At 44.0% G+C, this 18925-nt stretch overlaps 2 long non-coding RNA genes across 2 annotated transcripts in view; one reads left to right on the top strand and one right to left on the bottom strand.

Annotated features, from left to right (window-relative positions):
* LOC309611732 overlaps positions 1 to 2310 on the top strand; it is a 106327-nt gene extending 104017 nt beyond the window's left edge. Inside the window, exon 4 of the long non-coding RNA XR_014234705.1 lies at positions 802 to 2310. This is a non-coding gene — a long non-coding RNA (uncharacterized lncRNA). The remainder of the gene's footprint in view (positions 1 to 801) is intronic.
* LOC309611737 overlaps positions 1 to 18925 on the bottom strand; it is a 274615-nt gene that overhangs the window by 126620 nt on the left and 129070 nt on the right. The window lies entirely within an intron of this gene.

Below are 18925 nucleotides of genomic sequence, written 5' to 3'. Positions count from 1 at the left end.
CTGCACTGGTGTCACGCCTTAAACCAGGTGATGCCAGGCTCACCTGCAGTCACCCAGGTCCCCAGGCAGCCTCAGATGTCAGTTCAGGCATTCCCCTGAATGGCCTTTTATTGTCACACTATTTTCCTGAAGAGTCTTGGAAAATCATTAGCAGTGACAAAATATTTCACAGAGCTCCAAGGATTTTCTTCCTGGTGACTTTTAAACCTTTCTGAGCCTCTCTGTTCCATCAGCACCTACCCTTTGGGGCTCCAAGCATATTTTTCTTAATTAGTTTTAATACTTTAACTGTTTCAATAGTTAACAGTAGAACTTGGACTTCGAACCACCCCACCCTCCAAGCCCCAACTGCCTGTGTGTCTGAGGGTGTCAGATCAAGATGGAAAAATACCTCTAATTGTTTCCAGACAATACACAACGCTCTCACTCTGAGTGAGAATAAGTATAACTTACATTTTCACAAAGGGTCTCAGGGAGGCCCGTGGGAGATTCTTACAAGCCAGGATTCTTTGTGCATTCCAGGCCACTGGAAAATAAAACCCAGTTTCAAAACTAAACCAGGAGCTTTCACTTCCCTTAGATTATTTCTAGATGAGTAGCTATAGCTGGTTTCAACTTTTGCCAGCAAACCTTTCTTGGCAGATCCTGATAGATTTTTATCTCAGCCTCGTATGTCAGAAAGTAAACACCTTGGCCCAGAGGAAGTGACAACTCTTCATGGCAATACGGCAAACACGGGTTCTTCTGCATCCCATTCAGACCTAACAAATAATCTGCATGGTGTTCTTTTTCTGTCTATAGAAATATCTCCCTCCTCGAGAATTGCATCTGTGGGACTGAAATTCCATCACTAAGAGATCCGTTCAGTTGCGTGTAGAAGATGTGAGAGTTTTCAGAACTTACACGATTTGAGTGCAAATACAGTTGTTGACAGGTAACACCTTAGACTCTGATTAACATTTTTAAACTCTGTCAGGATGAGACTCCAGATTAGGACCTAGAGAAGGGAATCCTAGGGGTAGAGGAGAAGAAAGTGAAAAAGGGGGAGTCAAGCCTCATTTACTCACATCCTGTATGTGCCAGGCACTTTCTAAGGCCTACATCATCTAATCTTCATGACATTCCAGTGAGGTAGGTATTACTGAGTCTGTCTGAAAGATGAGGAGACTGGGATTCAAAAAGGCTGAGGAAATTACGAGAGAACTTACTTTACTTTGGTGATATTTTTATCGTCAATACATGCAGATCCAGTTTCAAATATTTTTCTTCCAGTCAACCCATGTGTCTTGCATTAGATATTAAGTATCTTCTGGTTTTTTTCTGCAAACTAAGATATAGTTATTATATATTGAAGAAGTTATATCCTGAATATTATATATATATTATATTGGATATATAGTATATTACGTGTAATGAAGAAGGTTTATCTGTTTGCCATCTCCTAAGTTCATCTGCCATACTCCCAGGCACACCAACCATGACTTAGGAGGCAGCCCCGCACTTAGAAACCAACAGTTCCAGAGAGCAAGGAGGGGCCGGAGCTCGCTGGTATGAGCAAGCCCTCCCAGGCCATGTACACAAACTGGCCCACCGTTCACTCTCCCCTTCGGTGTCTCCTACAGGAGGGGTGGCGGGACCAGCAAACAACTCAGCAGGCAAGGGAAATCAGCCACCATGGCCTGGCATCCCCAGCTGTTGTCTTCCCCTGTTTTCTTTGGAAGAGTTACTCCTTGGAAGAAGAGCTCATTTGTTTTTGAGGTTAGGCTCAAGTAGAGGTCCCCCAAATCAGATTCTGGCACCAGGCTCATCCCTGATGAAATTTTCACTGATCTATAGTGAAAACATGGTGAGGTCCCTTTGGTCCTTTCTTTTTTTTTTTTTTTTTTAATTTTTATTTATTTATTTATTTATTTATTTATGGCTGTGTTGGGTCTTCGTTTCTGTGCGAGGGCTTTCTCTAGTTGCGGCAAGCGGGGGCCGCTCTTCATCGCGGTGCGCGGGCCTCTCACTATTGCGGCCTCTCTTGTTGCGGAGCACAGGCTCCAGACGCGCAGGCTCAGTAGTTGTGGCTCACGGGCCTAGTTGCTCCGTGGCATGTGGGATCCTCCCAGACCAGGGCTCGAACCCGTGTCCCCTGCATTGGCAGGCAGACTCTCAACCACTGCGCCACCAGGGAAGCCCCCTTTGGTCCTTTCTTGAAGAAGATTGTCTTTTTTTTTTTTTAACCTGTAATTTTGCTTCTTTTAAAGTATGCAATTGCCCCTTTATATTTTAGGAAATAATGGGGAGAGTAATTGGAAATTTGCTTTCTATTAAGCTGCCTACATATCTCTCTGCATATGTGAGACTGTTTCCCTAGCATGCCCACACAGGGGCAAAAAGAGGCACAGATAAGGAAATGGAGAATGTCCATTCCCATTATGGAATTAGGTACAGCAATAAAAAAAGAATGAAAGAGAGCTGCATTGGTATAGAAAAATCACCAAAGTTAAGAAAAGAAACCTGAAGTAAAATAAATGTACTGTCTAATGCCATCTATAATATATAAATAAACCATCCAAGATATGTACTTCTATATGGACCTATTTATGTGTGGAATGTATAGAGGAAGACCTGGAAGAATCCATAGCAAAGTGATAACAGTGGTTCCCTTTGTGGAAGACGCTGAGATTTAGACGGATGTCGCAAGAGACTTGTGCTTTATCTATATTGTTCGATTTTTTTAAATTGAAGTATAGTTGATTTACGATAACCTAATCACTGCTGTAATGTGAAACAAACACATTGTTAGACATTTTTTAATAAGGAGAATGTGTTTAGCTACTACTTATGCAATTAGAAAATAAATTAAAAGCTTTAAAGTTCCAAATCTGATGTCAGTCCCCTCTTATTATTACAATATTTACCATATCTGTTGTTTTTCGGTTTTATTGTTGTTGTTACTCATATTTAATTTCACCAGCCTGTGAAAGTCAAAATCTGGGCATCACTGGGCTAGAGCTGAATCACAGCAGATATTCCATGAGTATCTTAAAGTGCACAAAAAGGTCATTTTTAATAAGTATCACCATAATGGTCATACATTTTTAAAGGATAGTGTAAAAACTGTTTTCGATATTTTAAGTGCAATACAATGACTTATACTTACATCATTTAAGTGAATTTTAATTCTTTGAAACTCAGTGTTGCAGTATGTCACGTATAATGTGAGTTTGCAAACTGGTTTGTTGCCACTGTCCCTCTAAGGTTCACCAAAGCACCTAAGGTTATTATCCCACATTTTGCATTAGGCAGTGATCTTGAAAAGGGTGCCTAGGCTTCTCCATTGCAGCAACACATGCATTCAAGTTCCCAGGAACACATCCTAGAGATTCTGGCATACACTTAATTTGACTTTTCCCCACACCATCCCCTCAGCCCCTCAGACTCTGCCACAGCCCCAAAAAGGATCCAAGTTCCATTTTCAAGCATTTGTCTCTTACATCATCGGCAGCCCCATCCACTAGACTTGGAATCAACATCAAGGTAAGCCCTGGGGAGAGATCAGATCTGTAAAACTGGAAACTTCAGACCAACATGGCGGCGGTTCTTTGAACAGTCAATCCAAAAGCTCCAGGTTCTGGAGGAGGTGGGGGTGAGCTGGCGGATCAGTGCCAGAGACCAGCCTGCTTCTGGAGCTGTTCCAGGCCTTGATGCAACCAACAGCCATGGGCTTTGGTAAAGGACAAACATCTCTGCTGCTCGGCCTGCATCAATCACTGCCTTTTACCAGACCAGGAGCAGCGTTCTGAATTCTTGCACAGACGGGACAATCATTTCCTTTTCTTGCACTTTTTGGATTGCAGACAATTTGGGGGATCCTTTTGTTCCCTGGAATCTCAAACTCAGGGCCGCTAGAACTCTTATATTGCCTCCTAGAAATCAATCAAATTTCACTCTCTTCTTTCTCTTTGTTAGCAAGTGTAAAACAGATGTTAGCTGGGTCTCTGATCCCATAGGGTCTACAGGAGATCAGCTCAAATCTACACTCCAAACCCTGATGAAGTTAAAGCCCTCACTAAGAGGTTCTGTGAATTAGATGTTAAGAGCCATGAAGATGATGGAGTTTTGTCTGATGCCACTGTCTGTATTTGAAACCTGGTCTCCCCATCTCACAGCTCTGTGGTCTTGGGTAAGTTATTTAACATCTCTGTGCCTCAATTTTCACTTTTGTGTAATGGGTATATAATAGTATCTCACAGGGTTATTATAAGGTAAGCGAGGCCATGCCTGTGGAAGACTTAGCATAGGGCCAAACATAATAATTACTCTACAGGAGTTACCTATAATTATTGGTGTCATGAGAGGTCCTTGATGACAAAATAGCTGCAACAAAGTAGTGGCATCAAAATGTCCACCTTGGCTCCCAGACTTTTGACCAGAAAAGATAAATGGAACTAACAGATATTAAAATCTTAAGCTTAATGGATTGAGCCCTATTGGTGGAATTTCTAATATCATTCAGTTGGTGGGGAGCCTGGGTGGGAGCCTCTTCTGACTCTTCTAAGGCTGGACCACAATATTTGCTGAGAGATACTACAACTCCTTCCTTTAAAAGTCAACAGCTGGGTACCCAGAGGCTCTCACACAGGATTTCCTCTAGTCCTGGATGAGCTTGTCCCCTGAGCCTCCTCCTTAGACCCACAATGTTCCATGCTCACCCCCTCAGAATCATGGTCATGAATTTGCCAGAAGGCTTCCATGGGAGACCTGGTGAGTCATGCCACGGCCTGTGCTATTCCAAGTTAAGACTTATTTTTATGTTAAGCATCCAAATACCATGTAAGTAGGCAAGGGATTGATATCACTAAGGCAAAACATCTAAAAGCAGCAATTCCAAATGATCTTTCATTTTCTAAGTTGTGACCTCTAGTTTAAAACCAGTCTCCCAATTCTTGCTAACTGTGGTGTTAATTTCCTCTGTAGTAATCAAAGGTTCAGTTGCATCAGATCAATACTTTCTTATATTAATGTCTTTCTGTACCTTTTGGATCTTAAACCATCACACTGTGGAGAGGAAGCCACTTAAATATTTGATAAGGGAATAAGCAGTCTCCAGGTAAAGTTAAAATTGCATGCTCCAAACCTTGTGTGTATTCTCAGAGCCCTTTATTGACCCAATATAATAACTGATAGCAATAGTACTATTACTCACACATCAGTGGATAGTATTTTGCATTGAGACTATAGCAGGTCTCAGTTGTATTACTCAACTGCAGCTAGTTTAAAATAGACACAAAAACTGGGAAAAGAGGGAAAGGGTCAGAGCATATAAACTTGTTTGGGGAATTCCATAAGTATAAAAAAATAAAATCACAAAGACCAAATTCATTCTTCAGCCATTAAATATTTTTGGTATATGGTCATCTGTTAGGAAAATGCTAGGAAAATGTTATAAGGATAATGATCTCAATAAACTGACTTCTTGGAACTCAGACCAATGGCCCTTGCATTTTGACAAATTTAGATCATGTTGAAAGGAAAGGGAAGGGAAGGGTAGGAGGGGAGGGGGGAGGGATGTGGGGAGGGGAGGGGAAGGGAGGGAAAAAAAAGAAAAGAAAAGGTCCCATGGCTCATCACGAGCATGATAAACAGAAACACTCTTTAATTCCCTCTTCTGAGCCCTGGCACACCTCTCGGCCATGAAGTTAGCCAAGAAACAGCTGCTTGGAGGGGAGGTTGAGAGCTTGAACCAGTGAACTAAGATACTCACACAAAGTCCTTTGCAGTAGGACAGAGGCAGGGCAGAAAGAAAAGGGGAGAGGTGTGGGAAGGGGTCCAGGAAGTCCAAGGAATCCAAAAATTCTCAATTTAAACTAGGTCTCTCTAGTCTTTATGAAAGCAGATAGATGGAACATTTTACTTACCAGTTTTTATGACTTTTAAACATTTAGATATGTGGGGTATGGGCCTCTAGCAGTTCTCTTGCCTCAGACTCCATTCTATTTAGGGGCAGGTTTTAACTTGATTTAGCATTTAACAACTTCTGAAGCCCTTTCATACATGATGTCATCAAATCCTCCCAATCACCTCAACTCGCAGAAACAAACAGACAAACGCTGAGTCCCTGGGGGTTCGAGGACATATCCTAAATCACATGGACAGTAGGTAGTGTTGGTTTACCTCTTCTAGGCAGGGGGACTCTGGTTACAGGTTAAGTAAATCAAGATCACAACAAGGTCCTCATGGTAGGGGATGGAGCTTTGGTTTCTCGCGCAACTGGCGCAATATAAAAGTCTGGGAGGAATCCCTTGCACTCGAGATGCTCCGGTTGTGGGCAGAGAAGAATGAGGGAGTGTGCAGAGGGACCATGGAGGGCTGGACAGGCAAAGGCCCAGGAACCCTGAAGGAAGTCAAACTCTGAATATCAAATCCATCACTTAGCATTTAGTACATCCTTGATTTACTAATCTGCTGTCACTTAAGCAAGTGGTATAACAATTTCTGCATTGTTTGTATTCAATATTTATACATTAGCTTTAACATCATTCCAGAGGCCAGATACTAAGCTGAGTTTCAAGGTAGCCTCTTATCTTCTCTCTTACCTGGAAAAGTACAAAAGGTACAGGTTACTCTACAGGGCTCCAAGCAAGTGCCCAGTCACTCCTTGGGGCGATGCCACCTTACTTCTTAACAGGACTGTGGGAGCACCTGAAGGATTTAGGCCATTAAAAGGGATTATAGAAGAGAGATTGATGCTGTTTCTTATGAGTCTGGAGACCTTCAAGAACCAAATTTAAAACCAAGATGGCTTACAGGGTACAAGAAGGAATGATATTGCTATTTAAAATAAACCAATCAAACCTTTAGAGAGAAGAGTTTTTCTTTGGAGTCGTTGGAACAAAAATTGACCTTGCTGAGCCACAAAATGTCATAGACCTTAAAAGATTTTCCTAGATCAATGATACATTTTTTAATCACTTTCCTTAAGCAAATCAGTCGTGTCTTACAATATGGCAGAAGGAAACCTATGGACGTCATTCCAAAAAGTGCCACTGTGGGTCAAGGATGAGATCATAGTGGAGAATCAAGGAAACTTTCATTTTCATCAAATTAAAGTCTGAATGTCCAGAGGGCAAGGGGTCTAAACTGGACGCCTGTGATGTTATTTCCAAGCCCCACAACATCTTACCTATGTGCTCTTGTTTAGCGTTAAATTCTACTTCGAAGCATCACACACTTGAGACAAGATGCCTTCAGGATGCTTATTGTGCTTTGCAGTTGATTGCAGCTGTGTAATCTTAGAGACCAGAGCACATTTTCTTCTGCAGTCTGTGTGCACCCTTCTTCACTACCTTAAAAAGCCACCTTAGTTTCTTACGTTTCTTTCCCCTTCGCCTCTCTCCTGTTACTCCTCTGCTTTCCATTTCATCTTCTCCACTTTGTCCTCTTTGTCCAGGGCTCTCTGCCGTTTCTCTGATTGACATTCCTAGCCCCTGTGAAATTACCAAATTCTTCCCACCCCCAGCCCCTGTTCTTCCCCATCTGGAGTTCAGTCCAAAAATCTGCCCGGCAGCTCAAGTTTGAAGATTTCTCTAGTCAGTATGAGCCATTCCCAGGCATCTCCATTTTATGGTTGGAAAATTACAGCCAAGAATGACTCTTCTGAGGCCATGGCTGATGAAATTCAAAGCCTAGATTGTTACATTGGGCCCACCTTATGCAGAGTTGCAAGCTCTTTCTCTATGCCACAGAGCATTTATCATTTGCATCATTCTTGTGAAAATGGCTTCCATTGTTAGTTTTAATAAGGATCTCAGGTGTGCTTGATCTTTACTTCCTTTCTTGGACTTCAGAGGTGTCAGGCAGACTTCTGGCTCCTTAGCTGTGTGAAAGACCCCAGACCCCCGGCTGTTTGGAAGAACTGACGCTGAGTACTTTAAGTATTTTACTAGATGCCAGGATTGAGTCTCAAACTAACACAGCGATTTGAAAAACTATGGCAAAACCTTGGTTTGTAAGGAAATGATCCCAGAAGGAAGAAAGCAGCTTTCCCAAATGCAGGGCTGAATTGAAGATTGTGTGTCCCATCCCTGGGCAGAAAGAGAGAGTCGGGGAGGAAAACCAGGTGAGAGAGGACCATTGGCCCAGCCTTTGGGGGAAATATGACAAAGAAAGGTAAATGCAGCACACATTTCACACCCCAAAACTGTCATCATTAGATAATAATAGCAAACACTTCCTGGTAGACTGCTGTGTGCTATGCTAAATTTAAGTCATCTCATTTAGTCCTCAAAATGAGGTGGGCACTAGTTTATTAGCCCCACTTTTCCACACATGGAAATTGAGGCTTAATTGTTAATTAGGACAAAGTCATAGTTAGGAGGTGGTGGAAGTCGAATCTGAACCCGTGCATTCTGACTCCAAAGTCAAAGCTAGTAATCACTAACACCACCGTCTAAGGATGGGTGAAATAGGTGCTCCATGTTGAATCTTCTACTTGGGGCAGGGGAGAAATGGCAGCTCTCAGTGGAACAGCTGGAGCCCAGGCAGGGTGGATTCCTCAGCCCCAGCTTCCTCAAAGGTCGGCTGTTCCAGATCAGGGCAGATGGGGAGCCAGAGAAGAGACTGCAGCAATGGTGGTGTGGGTTGTCTGGGGGAGGGCTACCGCGGTGGTGTTCCCAGAAGCAGCTGAGTCACGCAGGGAAAGAGAGGCTGCACTTGGCCCCATGCAAGAGGGGCGTGGGAACTAGCTGCCTGGGGGTGACCGATGGAGTGTTTGCGAGCCTTAATAACAAGACTCATCAGGGACAGGACACATTTTTTTATTCCTTGTCTTGGAATGTTGACAGTGTACGTACCTTGTCCTCCCAGCTTCATTGTACACTCAGGGAGGGCAGGAGCAAGCTTTCCACATCCTTGGCTCTCCACAGCGAAGACACCTAACACCAAGTTATTTACTTAGAGGTTACACATTCACCCATATTTTGGAAAGAACTCAACTCTGTGCACTCATTATTCCTGCCTGCTAGGAACTGGTGCTTTAGAACAAAAGTAATCGATCCTTTGAAAAAACTCCCTTGAAGTATTATTCCAGGTGTGTGCCCATGTGCATCTGAGGAAGGAGAGAAACGTGACATTTATTATGCATCTCCTGTAAGCCGGGCACCATGCCAGACCCGCTACAAATGTTATCTCATTTAATCCTCAAATGGCTGCTTAAAGTAGGAACAATTATTCATATGCATTTTGTACCAGTGCAAAAACTTAGAGGCTTGAACTCACAAAGTTAATGCAGAATGTAAGCCCAAATAATTCTGGCTGCAAAACCCATCTTTTCCCCCATTTCCCTGAAAGACTTGCTAAGTAGAGAACAGGTTTTTGTAGGATACATTTTTCCTGCTCCCCTAAGTCCCTGTGGTCACTTGCTTTGGGCCTCCTGAGTGGCTTTGTAAGCATTGGGATTCCTACCCTGGTGCCGAGGGTGCTGTCAGAGGGGCGAGGAGAAAAAAAGTCCTGGGCAACATGAAACTGGTCCAAACACAGAATGGATGAAATTGGCAGTGATGGCTCAGTTCCCCCTTTTCCCTGTCAGAATGGGATGTGTTTTAACATGTACTCTCCCGCCCACAGTTCAGTAGTTCCTTCCCTTTACATAAAGGGTGTTTGATGACTCCCCACACAGGTCCCTCCAGGCTGCGTTACTGCAAAGAGGGCTCCAAGACGTCTTCTGGCCCCATGTCACATGTCACATGATATCCTCCACATTCACAGAGGAGGAGAATGGAACGTTCTGTCCCTAAAATTACGTCACGTCAATAGAGCTTTCTCTGGAGCCCCTCGGCCTTGACCTCAAGTGCCACAGTAAAAGAAAAAGAAAATGTGGGCAATAAATAAACTACCCCCCCGCCAAAAAGAGAGCTCTATGCCCTGCATTCAGGAGAACTCCAAGGAAACATTAAACCAAGTTCACTCGGCCTCTGTTTCTAACATCTTCACAAAGTACTGGAGCCAGTGAGCCTAACACTCACTGTTAGGGTTTTACAGCCAGCTGTGTTTGAAGACAGCAATACTCCACTTAAGAGAGCCCAAGGTGAGCGAGCGGCTGCCAAATAGCCTTTCCGTGTGTGAAGAGCAAGAGGATGAAGACTTCCCAGCAGGGAAGATACTCAAAAATTCGCCCAAGCCAGCTCTCTGCTTCCAGACAGCCAAGGCCCGCGCTCGCTCGCTCCATCCTCGACGCCCTGAGCGACAGGCGCCCCGACCCCCAGCCAGACCCGTCCCAGCTCCCACAGCCTCGCCCACTACTTCTGTGCGAACAGCGGGTAACAAGCGTCAGCGCCTGAGCGTTCCCTGCCTTTTGCTGCTCAGGATGATTCTGAGCTTTACTGTTGGCCTCTTTCTGCCCTCTGAGGTCAGCCTGGCTTCTGGGAGGACACCCCTGGGCTTCCGGATAGAGATTTGGGTCAAAATGAGCAGGAGGAAAGGACCCCAGAAGTGGGTGAAGCAGAGGCTGGAGGGCCTTGGGGGAGTGTTTGGAAAGCCTTGCAGCCTGGGGCTGGGGTGGGGGGGAGGGGGCAGCATTCGGGGAAGAAGGGAGAGTGGGGCTGCGTTGGGGGCCCTCTTCCCTCCCACACAGGACATCTGAGAAGTGCAAGTAGAGGACTTGATTTACTTCCAAATTACTTCTGATTGCACGGACTGTGTTCTTTCAGCTGTAACTGCTCCAAGACCAAACCTCCAGGGCGTGACCTCATAAGCATGACGCTGGTGTTTCCACAACAGGTCTTGGGAGGCTGTGGGGAGTGTGACAGGCTTGGGAGGGGCGGGGGGCAAGAGCACACGGCCTGAATCAGTCCCCATCTCAGGCATCACCGCAAATACCAGGTCATCGTGAGGCTCGCCAGTGATTCCAAGGCAGCCCAATGCGTTTCCATTTCTTTTTCTTTCCGAAATGATGAAGAGCTCATGGGAATCTTTGTGGTAGGAAGCAGAGAGCAAAGAAGTACCACAAGATATGGAAAGGTGTGCTTAATTATGGCTATTCTAACACAATGTCTATTTCTTTTTACTTAGACTCTCGGGTTCTCAAACTGGGAGGGACTTCAGAAATCAGCCAGTCCAGCCCCTGACTTTGCATCCTGTGATCACTATGCAACAAACAGGCCAGTGGGGCAAGTGACATAGCCCCTGATGCCAGGTGAACAGCAGGACCCAGGACCTGTGGTGACACAGTGACATGCCACTCCTCTCACACAGGGACCCGGACGCTGCCATCCCCAGGGAAGCTGTACCCGATACTGATGCCAGGGTCTCACCCTCAAGAGATGCCGATCTCAACAGTCTGAGGTGCAGCCTGGGCATCAGGACTGTGGAAGCTCCCAGGGGATTCTAAAACCAGCCAGGAGGACACTGACCTAACGCTGGAGCCTGTTCCCGTGTGCTTTCTAGGGCGAATGCTATGTACTGAATGCTTGTGCACTCCGCGAATTCAGATGTTGAAACCCTACCCCCGCAAAGTGATGGTATTTGGAGTTGGGGCCTTTGGGAGGTGATTAGAATTAAATAAGGTCATGAGGATGAGCCCTCAGGAATGGGATTAGTGCCCTTTCAAGAAGACTGGAGAGAGAGCTTGCTTCTTCTCTCTCTCATTCTGCCCTAGGGGGACACAATGAGAAGTGGACAGTCTGCAACCCAGAAGGGTGCTCTCACCAGAACCAGACCGTGCTGGCACTTAATCTCGGACTTCCAGCCTCCAGAACTGTGAGACATACACTTCTGTTGCTGAAGCTACCTGGTCTGTGGTGCCCTGTTACAGGAGCCCAAATGGACCATGACAGGGAATAGCTGGTGAGCACGAGCCACCTCATCAATAGCACCCCCATGCTTCAAGGCCCCGACCAGAGGGGCAGCGGGAGGTCACGGGACAGGCTCTGAGTGAAGCGCCTGCAGACCTCTGCTTTGGCTCAGACGACTCACCAAGTGACCGGGAGGAAGCGACAACTCCCCGGGGGCCACAGTGCCTCCTGTGTAAAATGAGGGCATTGAGATGGGAGAGGACCTCCTCTGTTCCTTCCTGCCCGCATGCTCAGCAACTCTGAGTACCTTTCTCAGCTCCAGGCTCCAGTTTCTTAAAACTTGAGATTTGCACGGCTTCATTTTTTCCCTTTATCACAATTTCCCCTCTTTTTTCAGTTTCTGCTCTGTTTTTTTTTCCATCTCATTGAGTGGAGCGCTCCACATATGAAAGCCAGCAACCCTGGGCTTGGCCAGGCTGTGGGCAGAAATCAAGTCACGGGAGCAGTTCAACCCAGCTCCGACCGGCCAAAAAAATAAAAGAAGCCCCTGATGCTCAAACAGGAAGTCCAGTCCCCGCAGCCACCCTAACAGATTTTGTTTCTGGGACCCTCTCTTCCCCAAGAGGCGTCTCGCAAGCATTCACAAACCTGTCTGCCAGGATCATCACCGCGGGCATCTGCTCTGCAGGCTTCCTACGGCTCAGGCGCCCTTCTTTCTGGGAACTCCACTGGCAAAGCCTCTGGAGGAAGCTTCACAGTTTTCACTGTTGCCAGCGCTAACCTAGAAAAGTCAGGTCTAGGCAGGGTGCTGCCTGCTGTAGCTGCCTAAGCCGTCAGTCCTCAAGGGACCAGCGTGGAGCCAGGTTCCGTGCAGAAGTGGGGAGGAAGGCTGTCTCCTCCGCCCTGCTGCCCCGCTCTCCCAGGCAGTGTTCCTAGTGCCCACGATCACCACGTCTGCCCTAAAGCCAATTCCTCCATCTTCCAGCCGCACTCCCTCCCCTCTGGAGCTCAAAAGCAATCCGACGTGAGTAGGGTGGCGAGAAGCAGAGTTTTCGGCCTCTCTCTCCTTGTTCAATAACGTATACATAAACATATACATATACGCACACTATATACATATATGTCTATATAGTATATATAGATATAGATAGTGTATATATAGTGTGTGTGTGTTTATTTTATTTATATATTTGTTTGTTTAAGGGAAAGCAGAGGCCCTGGCTCACTGATTCTGCAAGAAGCCACTTCAACTCCCAGTCTGTTTGGCCAGGATTCCCTGCTTCATGTGGGATAAAGATCTCTCCCTCCACTCTTATTCCTCATAATTTCAAAGAATAACCAACACCTATTAAGAGTTCTTGAAAAGACTTTTCTTAATCCAATAATTCTATCCTAAGGAAATACAAATGCAAAGATATTCATCATGATGTTAAAAAAAACAAAAGCAAAAGCCCTAACTCCGATAAGAATATCCATATAGTGGAATGTTATGAAGCCCTTTAAAAATAACATTTTAAGGCATTTAAAAAATTATACTTAATGAAGTGGGAAAATGTTTAAAAATAATATATGGTAAAATGCTTGTATGACAGTGTCCCAATTTAATAATTCCAAACAAAACCATAGAAAAAAGACTGAAAGGAGTTATGTCAACATTCAAATAATGGTTATTTCTAAGTGGTAAATTAAAGGGTATTTTTATTTGTTTCTTTGTCTCTCTACAAAATCTAAACATCCAATCAACAAAGTCTGTATATTTATGCATTTTTTAAATATAACAATCTAAGAGCTGAAAGTCATGCTGAGAAAGCCAGAAGCATTTCCACCTGGCTCCTGGGTGGAGGGGTCACATGGTGGGCTCTGTCCGTCCCCAAAGCAGCCGACATTTGTTGATCACGTATAGATCAGTGCAACCCAGGATGGCAGTCCATGCGTTGCTTACGTTCACCTATTCCCTCGTCTCCACATGTCTTCGAGGCAGGTGCCATTATAATGACTCATCCACAGATGAAGAAACCACTGTTTAGAGAGACAGGATCGTCTTGGGCTGCAGAGCCCAAGGGCCAGAGGCCCGTATGCCTGCTCCATCGGCTACACTAGGCTGCTGGTCACCTCAGTGTTCCCCCCCAGAGAAAACAGTTTGCAATTAAAATCAAGGTGCCTCGGAGGTAAAAACCAACACTCACAGAGTAGGCAGAGAGAAAACAGTGACCAGAGAAAGCCCATCCCGCAAGAAAAAAGGAAGGAGCTATTTTTCTCAGTGCTTGCTCCTGTCTCCCCAGCACAGATGCCCCCAGCGTGGGAGCCAGAGCCACTGACTCTCTTTGCTGAACTTGATGGGACCCTCTGCCTCCTGTTCCTTCTGTTCAAATAAGAAGCTCAGGGAGATGGACCATTGCCTCCAGTCCCAAATAAGTGGTAAGAACTAAAATTGGGAGTTCCTCTCTTTGAATCCTAAAATCAGAACCGCAAGCCAAATCGCCCAGCGTAGAAGGAGAACAAAAAAGAGTCCCATCGCTGTTGCCAGCTGGAAGGGGCCCCACCAGCCCGGGGAGCACCGTTCCTGCAGCACATTCTCCTCCAATCAAGATGTCCCAGGGTTCCCTGCAGCTTGAACTGACAGAAGCACAATGCTCTACTTTCCAGACGTCTTGGGTTAATTTCTTTATTTTTTCTGGCCCACATTTTGAAGTCTTTCCAGCCTGATGGACTGAAGTGGAAATTACAATCCTATCGGGTCTGTCCAAAACAGATGCCACATAATCACAATCATATTAATAAAGCTGGCAAGCGTGGGTATGAAGAATCTGAGGAAGGGGAGGGGGAGAGAAAAAAAAAAACTAACAACTTCCAGAATGTCTCAACTGATTGAACGCTCCTGCCTTGAAACAGGTTTCCTCAAGAAATCTGAAGTTGGCTTTTTCCTATCAAAACTCCAAGTAATTCCTTTTCTATTTAAGATTTTCTACAGTTTGGATGAAGGGAGTGAAAAGAGGGGATATTTTCTTGAATGTTTTTGGACTTCACAGCATTCGAGGTCTTATTTATGCGTGGGTTTCCAGCTGTGCATGACATAAGTCATTGAAAACTGGCACATCTTCCCATTAGCAAGCACAGCACAACCACAAGCTTGGCAAGAAGTTCATGTTGCCAGATGCCTTCACTGTTTCTTAAACTATGTATTCAAGGCACTCCACTTTTTTTTTCTTGCTGGAAATACTTTCAAAGAAGAACACAATGTTTTGGGTTGCCTGGCCAAAGTTTAGCTGTACTTTTGCATCTTTGCCAAACTTCCTGTTTTTAGCAAAACAATTTATTATCTCGCTGGTTCTTTACCCAAAAGGATTTGCAGGCACAAATAACTACTTGGTTTCCATGTCTTTTCAGAGAAGAAACTCATTTGCTTTCCCACAATTATTCTGTAGATGCAAGAACAGAAACGTATTTAACCTTTGGGAGTGCTACTGAGGTATAGAAAAGGTTTTAATTACTCAAAACCTCTACAATCTGAACTTTAAAGAACTGATGATTATTTTTGGTGTGTGCAAGGAAAATAATTCTTTTCAGGTGGTTTGGCAAGATCACAGATTTGCCACACGTGGCATTGTAGAAGCAAGTTTGGAGTGATTTGGGGTTTGGAAGCCAAGGTTAGACTAAAGAGATTTGATTCATCAGTAGCAATCAAAGGAGGCATTCGACCAGACACTGTCATGCATATTTCATCTCCGATTACTAAGCTACACAGTCACCTTTTCGACTTCACTGAAAAACAAAACAAAGCAAAACAAAAACTAAACAGTGAGAACCTTTTCCTTCCCCACCTGGCAGCCAACTAGCCTATCAATGAGTAAATAGATTGAGAAGAAACTTAAATGCTCAAATTGATTAGAGTGAGGTGGCCACAAATAGTCTGTTTTCTTCTACAAAAATATCTTAGCTATAACTAAAACATGTGTTATCTTTATCCACTCATGCACACACACGCACGCGCACACACACACACAGATACACTTAGTCATTTAGATAGGCTTCAGTAGTAATGACCTGTACGTACTGTAGCAGAGCAACATTGATAACAGTGTGGTTAATCCTTCAGCAAAGTGCATTTAATTTCTAGGGTAGAATGTATTTCAGCTTAGAAGTACCCAACCACAGTTTCTCCACATCTTTCAAAAATTACTTCACACAACCTGCCAAGACCAGGGAACTGATAAGGTCGATTTCCTGTATGTTCGTGCTTCACAGATCTTAGAATTCTTTGATGGTGACTTGGCAACCACATAAAAACAATGGCTCCCTAAAACAGAGTGAGTCAAAGAGTAAGACCCTTCAGAGGAAAGGGTTAAGATTAATGAGAAAGTGCAGTGTAGTCTGACAATAGATGAGCATCAGCACTTTGGGAGGAATGCTTCTAACTCGAGCAAGATAGGCTGAACTTCTGTCTTTCCATTTATGAACTGTTCCTTCAGATGAAAGCAGAGAGAAAGACAGTATCTATTAGATAGATTGATAGATAGATAGATAGATAGATGATAGATAGATAGATAGGTGATAGATAGGGTATGTATGTGTTTTCTGTCTTTTTTCTTATTTTTCTTTCTTTTTTTTTTTTTTTTTAAAGATTGATGCTTTGATTCTCTTCAGCAAAGACTGGTCCGAGAAAAAAAGGAAGTCCAAGTAGCAGTTCAGTGGGCTAGGGAACATATATTGAGGAGAGAGTTAAAAGGGGAGGTTTTCATAACAAATTATCACTCTATTCAAGCCCTCGCAGACGTTGTAGCTTAGTGTACGGCTAAAGAAGGTGGCCCAAGATTTCTCGTAAACTCTTCTAAAAGGTGATAATGTGCTCTTATTATTAACCGTAGGGCATGTGGCTTTAAAGAGTTATTTTTAACATTTAAACATAAACAATATCAGTGCTAAATATAGGATCAAAGAAATACTGTTTCCGTGTGGAGTTGCCAAAGCACAGAAGCATGGCTGCAAAGTACAAGTTTCCTTTGAAGGGGATGTTGCTATCAATATTGCTTACTCAGCAGTCTAGTACTATCAAAATACAGTGCACATATAGACATATATTCATTATATCCTGCCTGGCATGAGAAAGGTTCACTCCTCCAGCCTTTAAAACCAAAATCCAACATCCCAAACCAAAACCTTAAGGGCCCCTTCACTAGCAGTTTTCAAAATGAACAGATTTAAAGTAATGTTTGAAGCCTGTGGTATCAGAATTTATTTCTACAAAGTTAACTCTATTTAATATCCTTGGCTCTAAGCTTAATTTGCTAAATTGTGCTGTTTTTGAAATTTATTGCAAAATTATTGTTCTCCAGGGAAATAATTACCATTCATCTTACTTCGATGGTATTGCTTTCCTCTGCATGTGAATTTAAGTAAGAGATTTAAAAAGCAACTCTGTGTTTTGAGTGAGTATCAATCAAGACAAGGTGACTCTGATATACTTGAATTTCAGTGAACATATTCTGTTCACTTGAATATCCAGTTTTCTGAATGAGAACAGTAGGGTATTAAAATTAGAAAAGAATCCTAGGAGATGACTGCATGTATCTACTTATTTATACACTACCTTGTTGCAAAAAGTCGTCTCAGCAGCTTAGGAGCATATATAAAATATAGCTACAGAACATAAATTAGAAGTAAGCATAAAGCAAAAGAGAAAACACTAGGGTAAAGACATAAATGGAGCCAGGAATGGATTGAATATAAGCTAGTGAACTTCTGCAAATGAAGCACAGATTTGACTCACACTCTTAAGTTTCAAGGTAAAAACAAAAACCTGCTCAAGATTAAATGACTCACGAATAGGAGGTTCTCAGAACTTTATCATGGAAGTTTAAAACATTTTATAAATGATTCGTTTGTGAAGTAGACAATGGTTTCTAGTCTCGTCCACTGACTGTTGTGTGATCACTAGGGAGGCAAAAGTTGACCACACTGCATCTGTTTCTCGGTGCTTTGCTAACACAGTCTGTTTGCTTTCTGGGGAATTGCCTATCCCCTATTTGTGTGAAGGTGCTGTGTCCGTGGCCCTCCTAGTTCCCAGCAACATAGGCTCTTATGCAGATTGGCAATAATAGACGAGGGAAATGGCTGTGGCTGACTCCTTCCCAGTGGGAGTGTGCTACCAAGGAAGTGACTGGTTCATAGTAATGCCTTGTTCCAATTCTTCTCATAGCCTGGTTCTCCCACTTCCCCATCAGTTCTTTGAGCCATTTAAAGATCCTCCAGTGGGGCTTCCCTGGTGGCACAGAGGTTAAGAATCTGCCTGCCAATGCAGGGGACACAGGTTCGAGCCCTGGTCGAGGAAGATCCCACATGCCACGGAACAACTAAGCCCATGCGCCACAACTACTGAGCCTGCACTCTAGAGCCCGCGAGCCACAACTACTGAAGCCCGTGTGCCACAACTACTGAAGCCAGTGTGCCTAGAGCCCGTGCTCCACAACAAGAGAAGCCACCGCAATGAGAAGCCCGTGCACCACAACGAAGAGTAGCCCCTGCTTGCCGCAATGAGAGCCGGCGTGCAGCAGTGAAGACACAATGCAGCCAAAATAAATAAATAAATAAATAAATTTATTAAAATAAAATAAAGATCCTCCAGTAAATTTCTTCCCTGCTTAAATTAGCAACTGTTGCCTACAACTACAGAACACTAAATGAAGTACAGGTAGGACAGGCAACTCAAATGAAGATGGGTTGAATAATGTGTCTGGGCCCCATGAGGTAATTTTAGGTAAAGTTAAGTGGAACCCTGAGAATCTAATACCCAGTTTACAGCCATTGTGATCCTACTCAGTGCAAACTGAATCCAAAGTAGAAACAGTCACTGGTGAAGAGCATCTCTGTCCACAGCAATAATCTCTACCAAAGAATATAGATCCTCTTTCTTCGTTAAAGCTCTTAGTATCTTCTCTTTCCTGTGTAGGACATGGGTGTATTTAGGCAAACTTTTGGAGCACTCTACTACCATATACCCACTTTCAGGGTTATTAATTTATTAATTTATTTTTGGCTGTGTTGGGTCTTCGTTTCTGTGCGAGGGCTTTCTCTAGTTGCCGCAAGCGGGGGCCACTCTTCATCGCGGTGCGTGGGCCTCTCACTATCGCGGCCTCTCTTGTTGCGGAGCA

This window comes from Balaenoptera borealis (assembly GCF_965194805.1).
Source record: "Balaenoptera borealis genome assembly, chromosome: 15".
NCBI classification, from domain to species: Eukaryota; Metazoa; Chordata; class Mammalia; order Artiodactyla; family Balaenopteridae; genus Balaenoptera; species Balaenoptera borealis.
Note: the sequence above shows the minus strand (reverse complement) of the source record. Positions and strands in the feature narration are given on the sequence as shown.